We start from the raw sequence: 27,637 nt of genomic DNA on the forward strand, positions 1-27,637 counted from the left end.
TACCGCTGACAATCTCTTGAGCGGGATTTCCAAGAGTCTCGTCTGTAGTTTAGCTCCACTTTTCTCTCCAAACTCCTCATAACCTTGGATTACAAACCAGTCTGTGTGCTTTTCTGAAACCGAGAGAACCATCTTATTTGTATTTGTTTATTAAAAAGGATCCTCATTAGCTGATGCCAATGGCACCAGCTAGTCTTCCTGGGGTCCGAAGTCCCACATATCAATATATACACATACAAATATACATATATACATACATACACACTATATACATACATATTCAGTATATAAACAAAACAACAACCTAACTTATTATTACAATCATACAAAAAAAGATATAAAAAAAACAATATTGCACATGAAAGATGAAGAGATAATGCTTGCCTGTAAATAAGAAAATAATAAGAACAAATCATTCAAAACAAAAATAAATAACCACTGGACTACTGCTCACTAGCTAAGTTAAGATAAAACATTCTGAATTTATGTTTAAATGATGATTTGCTATTTAATTGACGTATGTGTTCTGGGCAGCTATTCCAATAAGTAATGGCTAGATAAATTACAGATTTTCGTATGACATTCAATTGTGGGCGAGGTAACATGGTTTTACCTTCTCCTGCCATTCTAGTTAAATGATTGTGTAAGTGACTGCATCTGATAATTTGACTATATAAAAACTCAGGCTTAGAGGCATGGATGCTGTTATTGTAGATAGGGATGTCCGATATTATCGGCCTACCGATATTGGCATAAAAATGTGATATCAGAAAATACCGGTATCGTTTAAAAAAATAAAAAGATATATATATTAGTGCTGTCAAACGATTAAAATATTTAACTCGATTAATCGCATGATTGTCCATAGTTAACTCGCGATTAATCGCAAATTAATCGCATTTTTTTTTTTAATTTTTTTTTTACCTTAAACAGATCTTTTTCAAGTTCCAAGTTTTAATACTCTTATCAACATGCGAGTCAACAAATGCTTGCTTTGTGCAGCCATTTAACACAAAAGGATGACCCTCATGCATTGCAAATTTGCATCAAATTCAAAACAGAGTGATGCACAAAATAACTTAAAAGAAAATAATAATTTAAAACAATGAATAAAGTGTGCATGAAATAATAGGGGAAAGAAAACGTTAGGAACTTGTTACATTCACACACACAAGGGCTGATTAATCACACACCCCCCTCTCTCCCTCACACACACTCTCCCAGCTCTCTCTCTTTTGCCCCTTCCTCATCTCTCTCACCCCCCTCTCTCTCTATATCTCACACACACGCACACACACACACACTTCAGAAACAAACATAGTATCAATGAGAGCATCAATAATACACCCGAGTGAAGTCTAGTAAAAGAAAAAAAATAAAAATAAAATGTTAGTTAATCTTGAGTTAAAAAAATTAGTGGCATTAATAGAATCGGGAGTTAACGCGATATTAACGCGATATATTTGACAGCCTTAATATATATATATATATATTTTTTACATTTATTTAACCTATATTTACCCAGGCAAGCAAGTAAGAACAAATTATTATTTTATGTATTGTCAAAGTATGCATAATGTTGTGTTAATTACACAACGAGATATGTAATGTTAATTACCTGAAATTATTCCGTTTTTGGGGGGGGGGGAACCCTGCATATATCGGTATCGGTTGATATCGGTATCGGAAATTAAGAGTTGGACAGTATCGGTATAGGTAAAAAAGCCAATATCGAGCATCCCTTGACTGTATTTAAGACAAGCCTTTTATCTACCGATAACCACAAGAGTTACCTATGCATACTGTTTATGTCCGTTGTTATGGGGCAATGTAAGACTAGTCTGGCAGCTTTGTTCTAGTCAGATGCAGAGGACAAAACAGGTGAGCAGTAGTACAGGTGGCTTAAAACGCATGACTTAAACGACCTGTCCCAGAATATGTGCTGGAACATAAAGATGGCATTTTCTTGCCATATAAATGCCATTACCCATTTTCTTAGCCACTGTGTCAATGTGCTCTACCCATGTCAGTCGACTATCTATTATGACTCCCAGTAATTTAACCTTATCAACCTGTTGTATGCAGACTCAGTGTAGTATTGGCTAATAGTTTGTGACAGTGTGGAATCGTCCACGTACATTTGTATACTTGCTTTACACAAAGCAGATGGTAAGTCATTTGTGAATATAGAATACAGGAGTGGTCCAAGACAGCTGCCCTGTGGCAAGCCTCAATCTAGCCCTTTGCAGTTAGACACATGCTGCCATTGTAATACACTTTGTCTTCTAACATCTTGGAAATATATGTTGAGGAAAATACTAAATCTATGTTGAGGAAAATACTATATCCATGTTGAGGAAAATACTATATGTTGGGGGAAATATTATATCTATGTTGGGGAAATTAATATATCTATGTTGGGGAAAATACTATATCTATGTTGGGGAAAATACTATATCCATGTTGGGGAAAATGCTATATCCATGTTGGGGAAAATACTATATCCATGTTGGGGAAAATACTATATCCATGTTGGGGAAAATACTATATCTATGTTGGAGAAAATACTACATCTATGTTGAGGAAAATACTGATTCTATGTTCCTTCAGTAAGATTAGTACAGTATGTGTACAGATGTAGTAAAGATGTCTCTGTTCTCTCAGTTAGTTTACTATGTATACAGATGTATTGAAGATATATCTGTTCTCTTAGTTAGTTTACTATGTGTACAGATGTAGTGAAGATATATCTGTTCAGAGAATATTGTACTACACTCTATACTGCACTCAAACTACAAATTATAATGTCACGATAATATTACTTAAGAGGGCTAGATGGTGTAGTGCAAGTAAGATGTTTGTGTTGACTGCAGGACTTCCATCCCAAGCTGTTTTAAGAAATCTTATGTAAAAATGTATTTGCCAGGTAAATGACTGTAAATTAGATCTTGGTTTTGTCCTTCAATCCCAGGAAACACTAAGACAGTTGTCTTTATGCAAGACTCTGGATTTTATTTTCTTATCTTTTAAACTGTTTTTTATGGTGCTTTTATATGTAATTTATTCTATGTATCGTCTTTTGTATGGACCCTGAGTCCGTAATAAAATGTAGATTGATTGATATCCATGAGGTGTTTAGGAATGATAGAAATTAAGAACAAAATTACTTTAAAGAATGTAAATGAAGTGGTAAAATGATCACCTCTGGCAAGCTTGTCTATGTCCAGCAGACCATCCTTGTTGCCACGGGTGATGGGAAGCGTGTGGACGTCTGGACAATCCATTAGGGGTTTCTCTAGACGTCGACACAAAGATGCACAAAACAAATTCATCATGGTGGGCACAGTGGATTATTTGCCAAAAAAACTAAAGGCTAACTTACAGCAGGTTAAGAGAAAAAGATACCTTTGTGTCATGGTTCATAATGTACCAACAATGGCCTACATCTGCCAAACTTTCTTCTTGTACTGTATAATGACAGATAATCTAAATGAGAAGAAGAAGAAGAAGAAGAAGAAGAAGAAGAAGAAGAAGAAGAAGAAGAAGAAGAAGAAGAAGAAGAAGAAGAAGAAGAAGAAGAAGAAGAAGAAGAAGAAGAAGAAGAAGAAGAAGAAGAAGAAGAAGAAGAAGAAGAAGAAGAAGAAGAAGAAGAAGAAGAAGAAGAAGAAGAAGAAGAAGAAGAAGAAGAAGAAGAAGAAGAAGAAGAAGAAGAAGAAGAAGAAGAAGAAGAAGAAGAAGAAGAAGAACACTCAGGCTCAACAATGCTTCACCCACGGAAAGGTTGTTGATTTGATTTGATTTTTATTTGTCTCGAACATAGAAACATAAAACAAGTTTAAAAAAGAAAAAGGTAAATAGTCAAAGACTATTTCCATACAATAAGTGTTCGAGAAGGAACAGGGGGAAGTAAAACAACTTATCAAGCCCTGCCCCTTCCTTACAATGTTTGACATTATAATTTAATAAAAATTAAAATAATATAACAAATAAAATAAAAGTACAGTTTTTTATATATTCAAATGAGAAATAATAATAGGCAGTCACATTACTGCTCAAGCTCCTCTCTCTTATATGTGTCCATAAGTGCTTGTTTGTTCCAAGTTGGTTTGTTCCAATAAGTGCCACATTGGTTCCACACGGACATTATATGTTGTTGCACTTGCTTCCAGAAGGCTCCGTTTAGGTCAGCTAGTACTGTAGCAGAGGCTCTGCCTCAGACTCTTATCATTTGGCACTAAAAGCTAAACATCGTCATTTGTCACCGGTATGGCTGTCCGCAACATGTCATTAATTGTGTGCGAGAGGTCGATCAGTTAGCCACATTAGCGTGAGCTATAGGTTAGCCACTAGCTAACGTAAGCTAGATGGAAATACAAACAATGTAACGTTACTGGTGAAAAAGTGATTTACCTTGGAATACTCCTTTGCCAACTTGCTGTACTTTGGTTGCAGGTCAGTAGCTGGATTATGAATAGTCCCAATGTAGGTGCCTAAATGCCTAGTCTGATAATTAAGAGTAATTCCAGTTAATAGAAAAGCATTTTGGACCTGTATTTCATGGTGTTTAAATAGATGGATAAATAGATATTATTACAGAAGTTAAAATGTTAAGACAATCCAGGTCTATCGGTAAGAATGATTTCTTTGTAGTTAGTTTGTTTCTTACGTGATATTTGGCTGATAGGCAGAGGGACTTTAGTTTGACAGGATAACGGTGATGTCATTGATTACTGTCAGCTGCGGCAGGGGACAGTTTTTATTTAGAAAGAAAGTAACGCAGATTGTACCGGTGGTCAGGCCAAGTGGAGCCAGACAGTTTTTAGACCTCTCTCTCTCTTTACCTATAATAAACATTGTTAATCTCGCTCTATAGATAATTAGGAAACAAGAAAGTGTAACCCGAGTTGGACATTAAATAGTTAATACTACGTCGTGGTCAGTGCTTTCTTGTGCGTGGATGTGGAACGGGAGGATTCAAAGTTTGAGAGCGTCTGAAGCTTATGGCATCAACAAGTTTTGGATACTACATTTTGTCTAAAAACTTGCTCATTAAAAACGGAACTTGGATTTGGACTGGCCTGACTGAAAGAAGGAACTTTTCGCGGAACGAAAGAAAAAAGAAGACGTCAACCAGTAAGCTGTATCTTGTATGATTTGCCTGAAAGAAGATATCAACCAGTAAGCTGTACTACTGTATCTTGTGTAATTTGCCCGAAAGTGCAGTATCCCATTGGAGCTACAACTAACGTTACAGAATATGGTCAATGGAAAAACGCATAGTAGCTTGCGTCTGGATTGAAAGTAAAAGTAATTAAACGCGCGTCTGGGTTGCGCGCTCTCCCCAGGTGATTGACATTTTACTAATTGTGGAAAGCCCGACTGCCGACTGGTGATTCAATAACTGTATCAATATGAATGGAAGTCAGTGGCAAAAGGATAGTAAAATTGACGGAGAAAGCCATGCAGGAGCAAGCTGCTAAACGTGAAAAGGCACACAAACACACATTATCAGCGCTAAATAACATGATGAAAGAAATTGTGACATTAAAGGAAGATGATGCAAACGTCAGCATTGTCAATAACAAAATGCGTGTTGATTTCAGTAATTTGCAACAAGAGCTAATAAAAGTCAACACTGAACTGGGTCGTTTTATGTCAGAGGAAGAATATGAAGATGATCAGAAGAATTTTGAGCCTAAAATTGAATCACTGAATTTATTCTTCTGGAAATGTGAGGAATGGATGAAAGAGGTCACAAAACGATCTGAACAGGCTGAAGAGGGTAACAATCAGGAAAAACCTATGGATACTAAATCTAAGTCTGGAACAGTAATAAGTAGATGCTCATCAGGCTCTCGCTCAACAAATGCAATCAGACTGAGTGCAGAGATGGAGCACGCGGCTCTACAAGTAAAGGCCACCGCTTTAAATGAAAGGTTAGCTCTTGAGCAGGAAGAAGCAGACTGGTTAGCACAAAAACGATGCAAGGAGGCTCAACTACAAGCTGAAGAAATTAGGTTTGAAGCAGAACAAAAAAGAAAGCTAGAAATACATGCAATGAAGACGGCTCTCGCTGAGTCAGATGCAAAAATGGGAGTTCTGGAAAATTATGAATGTACTCTATCAAATGACAGGACTGTCTTAGACATTGAAAAGGCAGATGAAACAGAAGAGAGGAACTCCCAACCGCTATATCAGCGTGCCTCACCACCTCCCCCCAGTAAACCAGAGGACGTGCAGCTTCCAGCAGCACCACTAACGGCCAACAAAAAGGGAATTCAATGAAGGATGGGAGCTTCATAGCCTAAGCAAGGCTATCTCCCAACAGGCGAATGTCACAGAATACCTCGTGAAGAATCACAAAGCTTCATTAGTTCCTGAGCTCACCATTCCAACATTCACTGGTGACCCTCTAGAATACAAGACATTCATCAGATCTATGGAACATGGAGTTGAAGACCGCACCAGTGACAATCGTGACCGTCTACAGTTTCTGTTGCAGTACACAAGTGGACAACCACATGAGCTGGTCAAAAGCTGCATTCACATGGAGCCTACTGCAGGCTATACCAAAGCAAAACAAATGCTGAAACAGTTCTTCTGCGACGACTTCAAGATAGCGGAAGCCTACATCAAAGAGGCTCTGGAGTGGCAGACAATCAAGCCTGAAGACGGTGCAGCATTGCAGTCATTTGCATTGTACCTCACAGGCTGCTCCAACACAATGACGGATATAAGCTACATGGAGGACTTGGAAAACGCATTCAACATAAGAGAACGATCCTAGGCTGGACAGTTAATGGACCGCTCAAAGGCGGAAGTGACGGAAGCCAGAAGAGCAAGCGGACAGCAGTGACCGCAAATCGGATCTCAGTCGCCAGGCTAGACGAGCTTTGGCAGCAGCAGTTCAAAGTAGACTTTCCGGACGCCGGACAAGATGAAGACATCGAGATGTCAAAGGACGATCACCAGTTCATGAATATGGTGTCACAACCCTCAAAACTTGTGGATGGACATTACAGTGTTTGCCTGCCAGTCAAGAACAAGACACTGTGCTTGCCCAACAGCAGATCAGTCGCCGAACAACGTGCGCTGAACCTACGAAAAAGATTGTCGAAAGACGACAAGTTTCGCACAGAGTACGTGGCGTACATGGATAATATCCTCAAGAAGGGCTACGCCGTGAGACTTGACAACGCTGATCAGGAGTCAGCAAAAGGAAGTAAGTGGTATCTGCCTCACCACGGAATCAGACATCCAGTTAAAAAGAATCTACGTGTCGTCTTCGACTGCGCAGCAAGCTTTCAAGGAACATCACTGAACCAGCAGCTTCTGCAGGGACCGGACCTGACAAGCTCCCTAATAGGGGTCCTGACAAGGTTCAGACAAGAGACCGTGGCGGTCATGGCCGACGTGGAGGCTATGTTCCACCAGGTCAGAGTCAGCAGATGAAGACACCGATCTCTTCAGATTCCTCTGGTGGCCTGAAGGGAACTACGAAAAGAAACTTGTCGAACACAAGATGTTAGTCCACATCTTCGGTGCAACATCATCGCCAAGTGTTGCACTGCAGAAATGTGCAACGGATCACGAGGAAGAGTTTGGCCCTGAAGCAGCCAAAACAGTCAAGAAGAAGTTTTACGTAGACGACCGTCTTAAGTCGACCGCCGACGAAGAGACAGCCATCACTCTTTGTGCTGGCTTAAGAAAGATGTTGGCAAAAGGTGGATTTCGCTTAACGAAATGGTCAAGCAATAGCCAAATGTTGCTCAACTCGATCCCCGAAGAAGAAAGAGCCCAAGGGTTTCAAGACCTGGACTTAGACAACCTGCCGGTGGAGAGAGCATTGGGGATCCAGTGGTGCGCCGAATCAGACCAGTTCAGGTTCAAGATCAACCTCAAAGATCGCCCGCACACTAGGAGAGGCCTGCTTTCCCTCGTCAGCTCCATCTTCGACCCTTTGGGGTTTCTCGCTCCAGTGGTGCTGCCCGCCAAGATACTCCTACAGGATATCTGCAGGCAGAAGTATGGCTGGGACGAGGAGCTACCAGACAACGTCATCCAGACATGGGAAAAATGGATCTCAGGACTGCAAAGGCTTGAGAACTTCGGAGTGGACAGATACATCAAGACGAAGCAGTTTGGAGCTCCAGTCTCCGCACAGCTCCACCACTTTGCCGACGCAAGTCTAGAGGCTTATGGAACAACAAGCTACCTGCTACTGCGCGACGCAACTGGCATAGTTCAAACTCCCCTGATGATGGCAAAGGTGAGGGTCGCACCCTTAAAATCTCCAACCATACCAAGGATGGAGTTGACCGCGGCCGTAGCTGCCGTTAAGAAGTTTCTCAAGAAAGAGCTTGAACTCGAGCTGCAAGATTCTATCTTTTGGACAGACAGCACAGCTGTGCTGAAGTACTTGAACAGCGAAAGCACAAGATTCAAGACATTTGTGGCTAATAGTCATAGCTATCCTGGAGCATTCTCAGACCTCACAGTGGAGGTATATCAATACCACTGTGAACCCCGCAGATCTCGTCTCAAGAGGACAGACTGTCGATGCATTCCTGAAAGAACAAAGCTGGCTGTCAGGACCAAGTTTCCTGCACTGTTCACAAGACCAGTGTCCCAAGAACCCAGATCGTGGAATGCTGGACGTCGATGATCTGGAGATCAAAGGAGTAGCTCAAGTGCATATCATTCAGGCGGAAGAGCCGAAAGACGCAACGGGACAGTTGATGAACCATTTCTCATCCTGGACAAGGCTTAAACGCGCTGTTGCCTGGTTTCTGAAGCTGAAGGTCCTGCTTAAAGAGCTGAAAGAAGAGAGAAAGGCACCAGATGGAAAAAGCAAAGTGAGTCGGTTCAAAAGGGCTTTCCAAGGAACAGGCCTCACCTGCAAAGATCTAGCCGTGGCGGAAAAAGAAATTGTCAAGCACACTCAGAAACGAACATTCAAAGAAGATTTGACAATGCTACTGGAACAAGGAAGGGGGAAGAAAAGTAGCTCACTCTTCAAGTTGAATCCAATACTGGAGGATGGAATCATGAAAGTAGGAGGAAGGCTGAGCCAAACGGCAATGCCTGACGAAGCCAAGGAGCAAGTAATCTTGCCCAAAGACTCGCACATCACAAGGCTTGTGCTGAGACATATTCACGACAACACAGCTCACGCAGGAAGAAATCACATGTTGGCTCAGCTGCGTCAAAGGTTCTGGATACCTGGAGCAAATGGAGCCATCAGACGTTTTTTGCATAAGTGCGTCACCTGCAAAAGGCTACATGGAACAACTGGACAACAACTCATGGCAGACCTACCTACCTGCAGGGTCCTGCCAGACGACCCCCCCTTTACAAGAGTCGGCGTTGATTACTTCGGCCCGTTCCTAGTGAAAAGAGGAAGACGGGAGGCAAAAAGATACGGAGTCATCTTTACGTGTCTCGCTATACGAGCCGTGCATCTAGAGGTAGCATCTTCACTCGACACAGATGCATGCCTGAATGCAATCAGGAGATTCCTTGCGAGAAGAGGACAAGTAAGAGAGATGTACTCGGATAATGGAACCAACCTCAGGTCAGCTGACACTGAGTTGAAGAAAGCGTTGAAGACGTGGAATACCAGAGAGATCGAGAAAACTTTGCAGCAGAAAGGTATCCAATGGCACTTCAACCCGCCAGCAGGCTCTCATCACAGAGGGAGCTGGGAAAGGATGATCCGTTCCGTGCGGAAAGTTCTGAATACAACAGTGAAGGAACAAACCTTGGATGAGGAGGGGCTTCACACTCTGTTGTGTGAAGCCGAAGCCATCATAAACAGCAGACCCATCACAAAGGCATCGACGGATCTCAACGACCTGGAGGCTTTAATGCCCAACCACTTGTTGCTACTCAAGGTCAAGCCCCAATTACCACCTGGAGTATTCAATAAAGACGATCAGTACGCTAGACGCAGATGGCGACAAGTTCAGTACATCAGACGTTTTCTGGAAACGCTGGTGCAAGGAGTACCTCACACAGCTCCAAGAACGACAAAGGTGGTCCACACCAAGAAGAAACTTCAGTGAAGGTGATGTGGTGCTGATCGTGGACGATACTTCGCCCAGAAATTCATGGCCACTTGGGAGGATCGTGGAGACCTTTCCTGACAAGAAAGGTTGTGTTTGCCAAGTGACAGTCAAGACCAAGACCAACGAGCTTCGTCGCCCAATAACAAAGCTTGTCCTTCTTCATGAGTCTGAGGACTTTTGATGAACTTTATTCCGAAGGCAAAGCCTCACCTCGGGTGGGGAGAAAAAGATGATGAACCGAAGTCAAGTCTCTGTCATGGGCAGAGCGAAGATCAAGAGCTTCACTTCTTCAGTCTAGTTTAATTTTGAGACTTTAGATTGTGATATTTAAGTTAAATGACATTTAGACGCCTTAAGTTTATATTTTGGGTAATTGTTTCAGGGCTGTTGATAACAATTAGGGGCCGGGATTGTAGGTGCCTAAATGCCTAGTCTGATAATTAAGAGTAATTCCAGTTAATAGAAAAGCATTTTGGACCTGTATTTCATGGTGTTTAAATAGATGGATAAATAGATATTATTATTACAGAAGTTAAAATGTTAAGACAATCCAGGTCTATCGGTAAGAATGATTTCTTTGTAGTTAGTTCGTTTCTTACGTGATATTTGGCCGATAGGCCGAGGGACTTTTAGTTTGACAGGATAACGGTGATGTCATTGATTACTGTCAGCTGCGGCAGGGGACAGTTTTTGTTTAGAAAGAAAGTAACGCAGATTGTACCGGTGGTCAGGCCAAGTGATGAGAGAGTGGAGCCAGACAGTTTTTAGACCTCTCTCTCTCTTTACCTATAATAAACTTTGTTAATCTCGCTCTATAGATAATTAGGAAACAAGAAAGTGTAACCCGAGTTGGACATTAAATAGTTAATACTACGTCGTGGTCAGTGCTTTCTTGTGCGTGGATGTGGAACGGGAGGATTCAAAGTTTGAGAGTGCCTGAAGCTTATGGCATCAACGAGTTTTGGATACTACACCCAACTTTAGCCAAGGTAACGTTAAGCTGTATTCCTTATATGCAGCTTATATTATTATTAAAAATTTAATAATCTACTGTAAGACAATTTATATAAAAACTCTTGGGTGTCTTAGACTTTTGCACAGTACTGTTTTCTATCCACTTTAGCTAAAAACACACACACACAATGTATATATTATATATACACACTACTGTGAGACAATAATAATCACACACAAAGGGATAATGGCTTATAGCTAGGGATGCCCCCCGGACCCCGGTTTTAAACGGGAACCGGTACTATATTAGAAAATACCGGAGTATTTATAAGCTCCGACGTCCTCGGTACTGCTATCGATACTCTAGAGAAATTATTATTATTATTATTATTATTATTATTATTATTTAAAAGTTGCAAACGATCTATCCTCTCTCTGTCTCTGCACGAGAAGCGAGCCACAGCGAGTCATTATTACACACACTCCTCGCGAGTCGCTCGCTAGTAGTGCTACATACGGGTACTCCTTAATGAAAGTTCTCCGTGCTGAAGCGCTCTGCACACAGACACAGACAGCTCTGAGTCTGCATGCACCGTGACTCGTGATGGCGGATAGAGCGAAGCGTTCTAAAGAAAGTATGGATATACAACGCACGTTGCCACAAGTGCAACAAAACATTTGCCAGTAAGGGTGGCAATACGAGCAATTTATCAAAACATCTGTTGGCAAAACATGATATTAGTGTGCAGAAATGCGCGTATTCGACTGCCTTGCGCGCAGTGTTCCATCTGCATCCACGTCCACTGCCGCCGGTAAGCCAAGATACGGAGTTTCCTAGGCTAATAACGAATTATTACAAATAGGCTAATAAACAAAATAATTGTTTAGCTACAAATACTACAATCTAAACTTTTTATAGATCGTCAAGCTGAGGCGTCAGCCACCAATGTGTCCCAGGCCAGTGAGCCCAGGGCCACCACACATCCTTCCCTCTACCTCCCTCCACCACCCAAAGTCCTTTCACCCTAGCAGCTAGAGGAAGGATGACAGAGGATAGGGTGAACGAGTGTCACAGTTCTGTTAGCCTTTTGCATTTGTTGTTTATTATAAAAAGTCTATAATTCAGAGTCAGACACATTTAAAACATTGTTGCTGCTGTTGCTGAAGAAATTATATTCATTTATTATATTTATTTATAAAGTTATATAAAAGAACATTGCTGCTGCTGTTGCTGAAGAAATTATATTTATTTATAATACTTATTTATAAAGTTGTATTTATAAATAATAAAGCAATGTTGATTCTGTTCTTAATTAATTGTCTTTTTTTCTTGCAAAAAAAGAACCAAAAAGAACCGATAAGAGTATCGATAAAGTACCGAACCGTTAAGCAGTATCGATAAGAGTAGTAGTATCGATAAAATCCTAACGATACCCATCCCTACTTATAGCAGACTTAATGATTTTATAATATTTCAGATAATGAAATTAAATGTTTATCATCAACTATCCAGTTAGTATTCATATTGTAACGTTTGGCCACTTTAAATCATTGAACGTGGAGAGAGAGAGAGAGAGAGAGAGACTTTTGATGTTCTTTATTAAAACATGTCAACTAAAAACAGTCAGTAGAGACACAAAAATATCACGGCATCTTGATAAAAACACACACCCACGCACACACACACGCACGCACACACACCCACAAACACCCCAACAAACCCCAAAAACTTCCTTCAGCACATAAAAAAACACTTGACATTCAAATGCATATGTTCAGCCCCTCCTCCCCCACAGTTAGGGATGGGTACCTTTCACATTTGAACCGATACCGGTACCTGTGAATCAGGGTTTCCGTTAGAATTTTTTTTTGCAGGTCTGAGTGTCCGGTAGATTTCAATCTACCGGACAAATGGGATAAATTCCGGTCAGAGTTTATTGAGCTTAAAAACAATTGATAGGCCTATATAAAGAATGACATCATCAAGGCATTTATAATATTTTAACTTAAAACTATGCTACTTTTGCGTATATACAGTCATTAATATATTCCAAATAAAATAAGTCCCTCGAGACTGCGTGCTGCTGCCGACTTGAGGTGTCGGTGGGCAGTCTGCCCGACCTTAATAAACAGCAGTCTGTTATAATCACATGTTTATGAGCTAACGAATTCCGTTATATTGGACATTTGTATTAATTATATCAAGCGAAGAACTGAGAAATTTGGCAGAGACGGCAACATTATCGTGGGTTTGCGCCGTGATGTATATCTCCACCTCCCAACGACTTGGTGCTGCTCATAATGTCCGGTGAAAATAATTCCCTCTAAGCACAATTTGATTATTTGAATTGTATTAAAATAGGCTAAAATTAAATAGCCTATGCGATGATCGAAACAATCATTACATTTGTCGTTGCTTCACCAAGCAGCCGGTCAATGACATCCTGTGTCAGCGAGCTGGCAGCTGATATATTTACGTGAAGCATGGAGCACTGGAGCAGGCAGAGCAGAGCAGCGGTGTCAGCAGCGCCCCCACCCAACAGCTGAATTGCCAATGGCTGAATTGGAGTACTGCACCCTGCCAAGCCATGCTTCACGTAAATATATCAGCTGCCAGCTCGCTGACACAGGATGTCATTGACCGGCTGCTTGGTGAAGCAACGACAAATGTAATGATTGTTTCGTTCATCGCATAGGCTATTTAATTTTAGCCTATTTTAGTACAATTCAAATAATCTAATTGTGTTTAGAGGGAATTATTTTCACCGGACATTATGACCGGAGAGATTAGATATGTCGGACTTCAAGAGATTTTGCCGGTCAAAAACCGGTAATTACCGGCTAACGGAAACGCTGCTGTGAATTGATACCGGTACCCAACGGTACCTTTTTTCGGTACTTTATTCTCAAGAAATGTAATTTACCTACCTCAGTCGTAAAAAAAGAATCCAAACTTCAAATAACTACAATTTCGACAGTTTTCGGCTTGTCATTGCTCCGACTGCTTTGTTGTTGAATCAAGTCAAATCCTAGGTAAGCATATATTGTGCGTGTGAACGTTGACATGGAGAAAAAAAAAAAAAAAACGGTTTCTCACTTGCTTCGATACTCTGTAGTACCGACGTGTTTTGGTTCAGTGCCTCAAAAGTACCGAATTCGGTACCCATCCCTACCCACAGTACACATTGCATTCCCCAGTCCCCAAGCATTCACGAACGTATCAACATTATGTCTCAGTGAGAAATACATGAACTCTAATCTAAGGGGTGAAGAAATCATACCCCTCAGCATAGGCACCGATTCTGTAGGACCAACGCCCCTGATCCTATTCCTACGGGTCAGCCAAATGGCTAACTTAACCTGCCCGTAAATAAAGTTCAGTAAAACGCTCACAGCCTTGTTACGTAATGAAATATGTTTGGCCGAGGATGAAACTCTCCACACAGAACATCACCCCCAGCTTCACACACAACCCTTTTAGGAACCACAACACCTTTGATCCTTTGACACTTTAGGAAAACATGGGTTACAGTCTCAGATACTCCGCAAAAGGGGCACCCATCACCCACCCACGGATCCACCCGAGCCAGGAACCGATTCGTTGCCAACACCCCATGCGCCAAGGTTAGAAATTAACGGGGGCTTGGGGCAAAATGCCCTCGAAAATTGACCAAATGCCCTCGAAAATCAGTTAAGGGGGGCAATAAAAGCCCCTGACAGTTTACTAATTATATATATAATTATATATATGCTCTACAGTGCGAGCATTTCCCCCGTATTTGCCCCTAATAATATGTGTGTGTGCGCGAACCGGAAAAATCATTTACTTGCAGAGTGAAGATTACAAAACAGCTCCGCTGTTAATAGTTAAGAAACTGGACTGAAATTCAGTTTTTGGGTGGAATGCAAAGAGGGAGGGAGGCGGGGCCCGCTGCGTGTTACAGGGTGTTTGAGAGGTGCGAACACAGACAGACAGACAGAGAGCTCTGCTCTGCTTTCAGCAAGCATGCATAGTGCTGTGTAACATTAAGTTACACTGCTATCTTAACGTTAGCAAGCTAAGCATCTGCATAGCGCGACCTGTGTAACGTTAAGTAAGTTGTGTTCGGCGGGGAAAGACCGTTCCATTTGTAACACAACTCCAAAGAATAACATCCAAATGATCCCGATGCGCATTTCCTTCATTCCACAGCACTGAGCGCGCAACGTATTTCATTGATCGATCTGACAACAACACAACTTGCCCTCAGGGACAATCATATTTAATCTATTTAGATAGAGTATGTATGTATTATTTACAGATAATTGAAGGTACCTCAAAACATGAAACCAAGCCATGTCACACATCGTGTGTGTGTGTGTTACTTGAACAATTGTCACTCTGCTCCTAAATTTCTGTGTGCTCCTAAATTTGTATTTAGATTTTATTTATTAACATTTTATTTAGGAGCACATGTGCTCCTTGGGAAAAAGGTTAGCGTAGAGCCCTATATATGGAGACATTAACATTACGTTATCAAACATAGGGACGAAGACTGTAAAAAAAAGTGTCAACAATGTTTTATAATCTTTATGTTAATTTTCATTATAAAAATTGTGTGCCCCCGAAATACAAAAAAAAGCCCCCGAAAATCAATTAACACTATGGGTGCCGGAGGTTAAATTCATGCTATACCATGGGTTGCCAGCTCTATTTGTCTATGGATAAGTACCCCTTCTTTGCATGGCTATAACTTTTTTAAATTCTATTGCTACATTGCCATTATTAGGGCCCATTCAAAGTCCTATATGTATTGTTCATTGTGTAGCAACGTTAAACTTTTTCATTCACATATTCATAGTAAAGTATGGTCTAATGTATAAGTGTTTTCAGCTCTTTCTGCAGCTTTCTCCAGAACGTGATCTATAGCCCCAAATGCATTATATTGATGATGAAATACAGTTTGATGGCAATCGGGGCGATATAAAAAATTTCAATTGGACGTACTTCTAGAATGATCTACGTATGATCTGATGATGACCGGATGGGCGGGGGATCGTTTATAATTCCGTGGGCAGCGTTATATCATTCATCTAGTGTGGGTCATATGTTCATCATAACAGTTTATATGGAACACGTTCAAGAATACCGCTGAATCTCACCGGATCTTCCTCGCGCCGTTGGACGATCAGCGTGGTGTAGACCGTTTTCGATTATGGGATGTTTATCCTGATGAACCATTTCCAGCTTGTATAATACTATATACGTCCAAATCATGTTGTTTATCGAGTTATTGGCAATGGATCGCTATTATATTGTGACGAGCCAGAGTGCCGGCAGCCAAACCGAGTGCCCGGAAGTAATATGGCACTTCCTGTTTGGCGATTGCGCTGATCGGCCACCAGATGGCGCTCCTGAACCGCCAGAGAGCTCAGTGGGTCCTCCTGGTGGATCTCAGGCCAGCGGAGGGGAAATATGAATCCGATCACAGATTTTTGAAATATTGATATTAAAGACGCTGTAAAGCGTCCTTCGGCAACTTGAGCATGGCCGGGAATGACGCTGTAAAGCGTTTCCCGGCAGTTAAAGTGTTAACAGTCTGGAATTAATGTATGCATTCAAAAGTGCTGAATAAATGTTTTATGGGCCCATAATAGTGATTATTAATATTATTTAAGTTAAGTTTAGCCATAATCATGTCTTTTGCCATAATCAGGTAGCTAAAAATATATATATATATTTATATTAATCATTTTCGGCATTCGGTTTTCGGCCAACTGTTTCCTATTTTCGGTATGGGTTTCGGCCAAGAATTTCTCATTCGGTGCATCCCTATTTATAATCTTTGTTAATTTTCATCATAAAAATTCGGTGCCCCCGAAATACAAAAAAAAGCCCCCGAAAATCAAGGGGGAAAAAAAGGCCCTTGGAAAAAAATGTTAATTTCTAACCCTGGTTGTTACAGAGCAGTGCCAACGAAAGGTGCAAACACCACAAATTTGGCAAAACACCTGAAGAACCGGCACGCGGATCTCCATAAAGAAATTAAAGAGGTTCGTGACAGCTGCTCTTTCAACGTCACGGTGACTGAAGCATTAAACCATTAATGATAGGTTATGTATATAACCTAGTTATATGAGTACTGGCTGAGCGTCCTGCTCTTCGCCATCGAGATATACCTCATCTCCAGTACCTACTGTACTTCATAAACGAACAAACAAATGCACCCAGCATCTGACCAGGCCCCGCCCCAGTGGCCTACTACAAGACACCGGGCGTGGCCACCACTCACCCTTCCTCGGAAAACAGTTTCCATCAGAAAAGTTCCCCAAGGGACCTCAGGGCGCACTAAGAGCAGGACGCTCAGCCAGTACTCATATAGTCGTACTGGCAAATCGCGTCCTGCTCTTCGCCATCGAGATATGGGGACAGAGCAGACGCGAGGACCGACAAATGCACCCCGAGGACCCGAAAGCCCACATCAGGGGGGAGGGGAGTCCCGTCACCCCTCCTTCCTAGCGAAGAGGGGGCGAGGTCCCCCAGTACTGACACGGGAACCTTAGCCGCTTCCACTTGCCTCTCACCGGGTCTATTTCCATTCTGGAAAAAAAACCACCTCCGCAACCTCCTCCTGGGGTGAAGAAGAGGCCAAGAGGGACCACGGAATGAGCAGATGCACGGACAGCGCCATAACCGTCCTAGGACGGAAGCTCCCGAGCGTGTCGACAACACGCTCTGAGAGGGATGCCCATAGCATTCCACCCGTTGACTGGGAAGAGGAGTACTCTACTTCCAGTCTACAGCAAACCCCAGGCTGGTAGGAAACCTGCCTGGTATGAGACCTGACGATCCACCTTGACCGCCTAGGACCAGAACGTCGTCAGGGCAGAATACACTTCGTAACCCCTGACGACGCAGAGGCCCCAGTGCGGCCTCCACGCACTTGGTGAAGATGCGGGGAGCCAGAGAAAAGCCGAACGGCAGCCTCTGGTACTCATACGCTAAACCCTGCAAAGGAAGTGTAGGTAAGCCCTAGGATGGAAGATCAGGATGCGAATACGCATCCTACAGGTCTATGGAGGAGAACCAGACCCCCACCTGACAGTGTTCAACAGGTAGGAGACGATCCAAAAAATGCTGAACATTCCCATGGGACAGGTCCAGCATGGGTCTGACACCCCCCCTTCCCGATTTCTCGGGCACCAGAGAATACCGGGAGGAAAACGCCACGACGATGGCTTGCTTCGTCCGCAGAGATTGGATCTCGTTGACCAGAGCCGTCACTGCTGGTGACCCTGACAATAGGGTCTGTACCAAACCCGAAAACGGGTGGGGTTGTGTAAACACAAGTCCCCACCTCAGCGTTCTCCCCATCCACCTCGACATATGGTACTGCTGTAGCCATATGTGATGATACTCCCAACGCACCCGCCGCCATTTGGCGCAGGTCCGCTAGGTACTGTAGATAGGCGGCCCGGTCCCACCCACTGTGCGTAGCCAACCCTGGACCTGTGCGTTCCGTGGAGTCGGGACATCCTGACCCTGACACTACCCACGAGGCAATCGCACCCAAGGGGGAACCCCGACAGAAAGGGCCGGCGTGATACAGGGGAAGCTGACATCAGTCTAGGTGACAAAAGTTCCCCCACTGAACACCCCTCCAGAACATGCTGAGGAGTTGTTCTGCAGCCGGACATGCAAGGTGTGAGGCCCCCATGGGTTCCTACACACCGTAGCCCTGCAGTGATATTACTACCACCCAAATCACGTGCACCTGCGAGACCACTGCCAATCTTTCAGGAGTGGGAGGCACCAACATGATACCCGACCTGGCAAAGGCAAGGTCGGGGAAGCCTGCACTGTGTGCCTCAAAAAGGTCTCGAGCCCCCCTGCTGACAACACTTGTAGTTGACAGACGTAACACCAGACTCAACCAAACACAGCTTATGGTGTGGGAGCCGCTTGACAGCACAACATTCTCACGGACAGACCCAGGCTCAGCCATCAACTGGGTGTCAGCCCCTGTCCCCATGAGAAGCGAAACATGGGGCTGCATGCGCTTCAACGAAGGCTCGCGGCCCGCAGCCAAAGGAAAACGATCAGAGCCCCTTTTCCGCTGGTGTTGGGGAAGGGAGTGATCGGGGAGCGGGCTGCTCGCGGCAGGACGGCGACGGCTTGTATATTCCAAGCCAAGCTCATCCAACATGGCCGATCCCTCGGCCGCCAAGGCTGTCGGCCTTGTGGACACCTGTTGACTCAACGCCCAGGATACCTCTGGCGGGGAAACATGGCCGCCTGTCGAGGGCCTCGCCATAGCCGCTGACGAGGCCGTGCTCTCACCTCTGGCTGTGCGGCGTGAGGCGGTGTGGGGCCTAGGACAAATACCGCCCGCGCTCCAGCAGAAGACCAGGTCAGATGCTGGGTGCATTTGTTTGTTCGTTTATGAAGTACAGTAGGTACTGGAGATGAGGTATATCTCGATGGCGAAGAGCAGGACGCGATTCGCCAGTACGACTATATAACTTTAGTTTAATACATGAGACGTTGTCTACTGATGGCTCATAATATCAACAGCTGATTCATTGTTAGTAACGTTACAGCTATTAGCTAACGTTAACTAGTCGTTCCTCCGTTAGCTTATGCTAGCTAGCTGGCCACCTTTATAATTCACAATATAATTACTTCATGGAAACGGAGTAACGTTAACGTTATGTCGAGTTCATACTACACTAGTACACGTATGAACTCGACATAACGTTAACGTTACCCCGTTTCCACGTTTCCATGAAGTGTTTAATTAGCAGCAATCTTGTTGAAAATGTAACGTTAATAAATGCTCCGAGCATAGCTCCGGAAACTGGAAGCAGTCATGAAAATTGTTGTAGTCATATATTGTAGTCTTTTAGTCTTATTAACTAAAATATTTTAACCAAATAAAAAGCAGCAGCACTATTGCATAACTGAGTCATGTTTGCTATGTATTTCTCTCTTTAGGGGAGTTTGTTTCACAGTTTTAGCATGATGTTTTATAGATGGCTAGATTAAAAAGGTTTTTGTTTTTAAGAGGGGGCCGGGTTTGATTTAGATTAGATAATTTAGTTATTTTTAAATGTCTGATCTAAAGAGAAACAAAGGGTTTTAAAAGTGTTATATTTCTCTTCTCTTATAGTACCAGAGAGAAGCTGAGGAGAATCGACCAGCAACATCACAGCCTACCCTACCAGCATTACTTGAACAACAAAGAAAGTATCATGCAAACTCAAAGGAAGCCAAGAAACTGAACAGGGCTGTAGCAGAGTACATATGCATGGATCAGGTCCCTGTCTATACTGTTGAGAAACCTGGGTTCAGACAACTGCTTGGACAGTTAAATAACAAGTATTCCCTTCCTTCACGGAACCACTTCATGTCAACTGAAATCCCCGCCCTATATAATGAAACAAAAGATAAAATCATGGAGAGCCTTAGGGGGAAACCCTTATTTTCAGCAGGGCCACATCCACATTCATGGCAGTAACTCTGCAGTTTATCACAGAATCCTGGGACATGCAGAGCTGGTGTTTGGGCTGTGTTGGGCTGCACTCAGAGCACACAGGGGACAGTTTGAGAGAGGCGTTGGAGGAGACGATACATGAACCATGGAAGCTGGACATGTCAAATATGGCTGGCATCACCACTGATAATGCCTCAAATAACAAGAAAGCATTTCAGCATGACTTCACATGGGTCCCCTGCTTTGGGCACAACCTTCACCTAGCCATTAGCAAGGGCCTGGATATAGGCTGTGTGTCTGGAGCACTGTCGAGGCTGAGAAAGACAGTGTCTGCCTTCAGCAGGTCACCAAAGATGTCCCGACAGCTGAAGCAGAAACAAAAAGATTTGCAACTGCCTGAACACAAACTGATCCATGATGAGCCGACACGCTGGGACTCAGCGTATCAAACTGATCCATGATGAGCCGACACGCTGAGACTCAGCGTATCAAACTGATCCATGATGAGCCGACACGCAGGGACTCAGCGTATCAAACTGATCCATGATGAGCCGACACGCTGGGACTCAGCGTATCAAACTGATCCATGATGAGCCGACACGCTGGGACTCAGCGTATCAAACTGATCCATGATGAGCCGACACGCGGGGACTCAGCGTATCAAACTGATCCATGATGAGCCGACACGCTGGGACTCAGCGTATCAAACTGATCCATGATGAGCCGACACGCTGGGACTCAGCGTATCAAACTGATCCATGATGAGCCGACACGCTGGGACTCAGCGTATCAAACTGATGATCCATGATGAGCCGACACGCTGGGACTCAGCGTATCAAACTGATCCATGATGAGCCGACACGCTGGGACTCAGCGTATCAAACTGATCCATGATGAGCCGACACGCTGGGACTCAGCGTATCAAACTGATCCATGATGAGCCGACACGCGGGGACTCAGCGTATCAAACTGATGATCCATGATGAGCCGACACGCGGGGACTGTTCAGTTCTAGCCGACGATCGGAAGAAATGGCACCTCATGCCTAAAGATTCAGACATTACAATTCTTGAGACTGTAAAAGATATATTGAGCCCCGTCAGCTCTTTCACTGATGTCCTTAGTGGTGAAAAGCACACCACTCTCTCCTCTGTCCTGCCCCTAAATTGGAAGTTATCTTCAACTTTGACCATTGAGGAAAGTGACAGCGTCCTCAAATGTGAACTTAAAGAAAATATTGGTGCAGATCTCAAGCAACGATATGAGGACAGGGATCTGCAGCTGGCGTTGAACACAGCCACGTTTCTCGACCCAAGGTTCAAGGACAGTTTTGTTATGTTAAGAGAAGAGGTCAAACGAAATCTGATGGACAATGTACCCGAAACAGGAAGACAAACACCCTCTCCTCCATGTGCCACTGCCATGCAACCACTACCAGCGAAGAAAAGTAAAACGGATCTGAAGGGACTGTTAACCAGCATACAAGGGAAAAAGAAGAGTCAACATGGTGGAGAGGATGCAGAGGACGCAGATGCTGAACTAAAAAACGAGTTCACAATATATGAAAAGATGCCTGAACTCAGCGCAGGAGACGACCCACTCACATGGTGGAGGACACATGAGAAAACTTTACCTCACCTTGCCCAGCTGGCGAAAAAGTATTTGTGCATCGCTGCTTCAAGCTCAGCTTCAGAACGTGTATTTAGTACGTCAGGGCTCATTTGCAGTCCAAGAAGGGCACGGCTTACAGAGGAGCACATTGACATGCTGGTGTTCCTAGCAAAAAATCTGAAAGTTGTAAAGAAACTTTAGGCTAGTCAGGGCTCTACAGTGCGACCAAATTGCTTGCATATGCCCCTAAAAATATGTGTGTGCAAACCGTAAAAGTAAATTACGCGCACGCTGTGCGAGTACAGATTATAGCCTCTCGTCTTTTTTTTCCTCCGCTGCGAGATCGTTAAAAAACTACAAGTCCCACATTGCACTCAAGCCAACGGTCCAATCACAGTAGAGTGACGTGACTGGTCATTTGCTTTCTTTCTCATGAAACCAATCGGAAGCTCTCATTTGGCTTGTTTACTTCCTGAAACGCCACCATTGCGATATGCGAGAGTTTCCCCGAGACATGTAACTTCTAGTCTTACCAATAGCAATATATTTTAGAACACCTAGATTTAGCGATAGCAATAGTAATATAACGTTAATGCAACAAAACGAATGCCTTGCTTTGTTAATCATAACGTTGATGCAGTAGCATATGCCGTTGTGTTAACTGTAACGGACATGATAACAACATAACACTGTACACATTCAAATTGCGATAATCGAGTCTAACATTTTCAAATCGATGCAGTTGAATTTTCCCCTTAGGATCGATGCATTGTTACACCCCTACACCAAAGTAACTGGCCCACTGTGTATGTGTGTGTACAGCTAACTTGGCTAGCGTTATGAACAGCAGAGGTGGGACGTTATGAGCTGCAGTGCCGGACGGCCGGAGTGCAAGCGGTGTGACGTAATTGGCAGACTCGACTGTCAATCAATGGTCTACCTCAGGGGTTCCCAAACTTTTCAGGCCGGGGCCCAGAAAATAAGGCGTCAGAGAGCCGCGGCCCAATGCACATCGTCTGGCTTTTTTTTTTTTTTTTTTTCAGGTGACCGATTTTTTAAGCCAAATATCACTTCAATCCTATTAAGTTAGTTCAAGTTAGTTATTCATTTATATGTGCTATTTATGAGAGGGCTAACTTGTTGCAAAATAATAATGATAATAATAATAGCCTCATTAAAATACTATTGTTGCTTCGGTTGTTTTCAGCGTTTTATGTGCATAATCTGTTATTTAGTTTGAAATGTTCGTTGAAATAAGTAGATTTTTCGTTTTTGTTTATTTATTAAGTTAATATAAAACCATATAGTCACATTTTAGAATACAATAGAATAGAATTTTAGAATACAACTAGAAACACTGTCCTGGCCTGCTTCTAAGTTCAGTGGCCTGACAAAAAATAAATAAATAAAAAAAATTAAAAAAAAATAAATAAAATAAAAAAAAATTTAAATCATCTCGCGGCCCACCCGTGGCTGCTCGCGGCCCACCTTTGGGTCGCGACCTCGACTTTGGGAACCACTGGTCTACCTGACACGCAAACTCATAAACAATGTTTCTGTACTGGAGGTGTACTGTATTTCAATAGGCAACCCTGAAATGATTATTTCTCTAGAAGAGCAACACAGCCAAAACATAGGCATTGTATGCATAAAAGGGGCAAAAGCTAAAGTTAAGTGACTGTTACTTTTGTAGCAGTAGTTTGATTTGATAGTTTATTTGATAGGGACAGCACATGTTAATGAACATCAAGTACAAAATACAAAATGTAAACATGCAGGGTTGTAGCAAGAGCTAATTTACACACACATGCATGCACAGTACAAATATACATTTATATAAAAAAAAAAAAAAAAAAAAAATCTTTTACTTGAAATATTTTCACTGTGCTCCTAAATATTTTTGGGTGCTCCTAAATTTATTTGTGTGCTCCTAACTTTTTTCATTTAGGAGCACCTGTGCCCCTAGTGAAAAAGGTTAGCGTAGAGCCCTGCTAGTACATTACACTACTTGCACCTTATGTGTGATTAGTCTGAGGCCGTTGAATAAGTGCACTACCTATTTAAGAAGAATTTAACTTGAAAATGCATAGGATTGCACTGTTTTTTTTACTTGCACTTTAGTGCCTTTTGAATGTGTGCTTATTGTTTTCACTAATGCAAAAAAGTTTTAATTATTGTGTACTAGTCATTCTGTTGTTAAGTTATAGCCCTAAATGCACTACCTCAAGAAGAATATTGTTTCATTTGCTAGTTGCTGCTACTTGAAAATGCATAAGATTGCAGTTTTTTTACTTGCTCCTTTTAAGTGTGATTAGTCTGAGGCCTTTGAATCAGTGCACTACCTAAGAAGAATTTGACTTGAAAATGCATAAGATTGCACTTTTTTCTTACCCTGCCTTTTGAATGTGTCCTTATTGTTTTCACTAATGCAAAAAAGTTTTAATTATTGTTTACTACTAGTAATTTTGCTGTTGTGAAGTTATATAGCCCTGTTATCTTTAAATAAAAATCGAAACTGTTACTAACTGTAATACAAACAGTTCAGTTTGTCAGGTACATGCAACACAGATTACAGTGTTTACATCTGTCTGCTTGAGAAAATACCATGTTGTGCATCTGCAATAAAAATGATTGAAGTGAGATGAACAGTTATTTTTAAATGTGTGATCTAAAGATAAACAAAGGGTTTTAAAAGTGTTATATTTATCTTCTCTTATAGTACCAGAGAGAAGCTGAGGAGAATCAACCAGCAACAAAAGCAACATTTGTTAAAAAATATATATTATTTTTTTTTTTATAAAAAAAAAAATGTGGTATAGAAAATGGTATAGAATATCGATACTTTTCAAGGTATCGTATCGAAGTCAAAATTCAAGTATCATGACAACACTACTTGGCACCACCTCTCTCTGTGTGTGTGTGTGTGTGTGTGTGTGTGTGTGTGTGTGTGTGTGTGTGTGACGTAGAGTGGGCGCACTGGGTGGGCCGCAGGTGTGTGAGAAAGGAAAGCAGGAGTCTGTACGCTGCAGCGCTTCTAGAGGAAAGCACTGCAAGTGTCCTCTCGGCCGCGGCGCCATATAAACTGACGCGACAACATATACTCGATGTTCGCGATATAGTACAGTACTACATCTCATGTAGAACAATCCGCGATACATCGAGTATACTCAATATATCGCCCACCCCTACATCACAGTGAGTGACAAAAAACGTATAAATAAAATCATTAAAAAGGCTGGCTCAGTGATTGGCCTCCCTCCTGATTCCTTGGAGATCATTATTGCCAAACGAACTAGGATTAAATTGAACACCAATTTTTTTAAGGCCACCCCCTGTATAATATATTTGATGCTCTGCGAAGCTCATTTTGCGATATGTTTCTGTTGCCTCTATGCTCTATTGAGTGATTGAGAAGGTCCTTTGTTCCTGCTGTGGTTAAATTATTTAACGGACACCGCTAGCTCTGTGTTGAGAGGCTCTCTTCTTATCTTCTTTTTACTGTGTTGTGTAATTTCTACTGTGTGTAATTGTTTCTTGTTTGTGTATTTGTATTCGCTCTGGTGGCAAACCATGTTTCCCCTCTGGGATTAAGAATAAAACCAGACCATGAATCAGGCAGGAGGCAGTACTGGGTATCAGGCTAATTTACTGGAGGTCTCTGTGTGACACACATCAGATGCATAATCATTAGGTTTGGTGTGCAGTTGCTTGGTTTCACCTCATAGGCATCCGAAAATACTGTGTTACAAATTACACTATTATACTGTATATAATAAATAAATGTATATAAATAAATATAACTAAATTTAATTCCATAAATAATCTTAACAAAAATATTAAATATTACCCATATTCACTTCTATAACAAATATGAAAATAAAACACATTATAATCACACAGTATCATTCTTAACATTCAAATACGGCTTCAGTGACCTTAGAACAACATGTAACTCTGTTGTGTTATTATAATAACAATCACAGTGAGCTGTGGTGTTCCACAAGGAAGCATACTAGGACCGCTACTCTTCCTAATTTATGCAAATGACATGTCGTCAGCCTGTGACTGCAACTTGTTCCTGTTTGCGGACGACTCAGCCCTGCTGGTCTCTGACAAGAACAAATTGCAGGTTGAAAAAACCCTCAGCACGGAACTAGGCAAAATCTGCATATGGCTCGCTGATAACAAACTATCATTACACATGGGCAAAACAGAGTCCATTCTCTTCGGTTCAAATAACAAACTCAGCAAGACCGACGGATTCTCAGTTACAGTGGGTGACAATATTGTCACAAGGAAAGACGAAATTACCTACCTGGGTTCCATCCTAGAGAGGCAAATCTTTCCTGTGACAAAATGGCATCCAATGTAATAAAAAGTCAACCAACGAACTAGATTCTTGTACCGGATCTCCTCTCTGGTAAACAAGAATACCCTGAAGACTCTGGCAGGAGCACTCATTCAAGGGTACTATGACTATGCGTGCACCTCATGGTACCAAAGCACCTCAAAGGCGCTTAAAACAAAATTACAAACATCACAAAACAAACTGGTCAGACTACTACTTGACCTGAACCCCAGAACCCACCTCACCCCTGCCCACTTTGCCAACCTAGGATGTCTTAGAGTAGACAACAGAGTACAGCAACTTGCAATGGGCCTGGTCTACAAGATACACTATACGACCGGGGTGCCCATGTACATGTCAAAATACTTCCCAAAGGTCAGTGAATACCACAACCACTACACCAGAGGAAGCTCAACAAATCATGTTAAACCCAGATTCGGCTCAAACAAGGGACTAAACACGTTTCCCAATTATGCCACAACAATGTGGAACGCCCTACCCAAAGCTGTAAAGGAATGTGAATCCCTGCCCACATTCAAAACCGCTCTTAAAGAGCACCTACGGGAGGCTGCAATTCGAAACTGGCCACCGTAAATGCCCAAAACCCCCACCACCTCCTAATAGACAGTCTCCTCCCCACCGCATGTATATATTCCCTCCCCGCCGTATGTATATTTCCCTCCCACCCACCCACCCCCTCCTAATGTACAGTCCCCTCCCCATCATATGTATATACTCTGTCAGGATCTAGGGGTAACAGTACTGTATATTTGAATACCGCTTAAGTCACAAATGTATCAGTACTAAATACCTATATGTCCCTATGCCATAAATGTCATGTATGTTGTGTATGTCATAAATGTCTATATGAATTGAAAATGGGGGACCCTGATGGAAACAAGACAAACGTCTTTCTCAGGTCTGCATCCCCTTAACAATTGTATGTATTGAGCCGTACTGTATTGTACCCATTCTGCAATCTGTTAAATAAAGTTTTCATTCATACATTCAGACTCAACTTATAATGAACTGGTGTGGATTAGCTAGAAAGCTATTAGGCCTACAGCCTTTCATTACATATAACAACGTTTTCAAAAGAAACAGACACAAACATCTCCATACCTGTGTTGACACACATCAGATGCACATCACTGGGTTTGGTGTGAAGTAGCTTGGTTTCACCT

General features: G+C 42.4%; 1 long non-coding RNA gene across 1 annotated transcript; it reads right to left on the reverse strand.

The window, feature by feature from the left end:
• On the reverse strand, positions 1-27,637 carry LOC311238477. Its single transcript, XR_014620368.1, has 3 exons — positions 27,576-27,637; positions 3,203-3,295; positions 1-113 (listed from the first exon to the last, which is right to left on the reverse strand). It is a non-coding gene; the product is annotated as an uncharacterized lncRNA (long non-coding RNA).

The sequence above is a fragment of the Notolepis coatsorum genome, assembly GCF_963971535.1.
Source record: "Notolepis coatsorum genome assembly, chromosome: 12".
In the NCBI taxonomy this organism is placed as follows: domain Eukaryota; kingdom Metazoa; phylum Chordata; class Actinopteri; order Aulopiformes; family Paralepididae; genus Notolepis; species Notolepis coatsorum.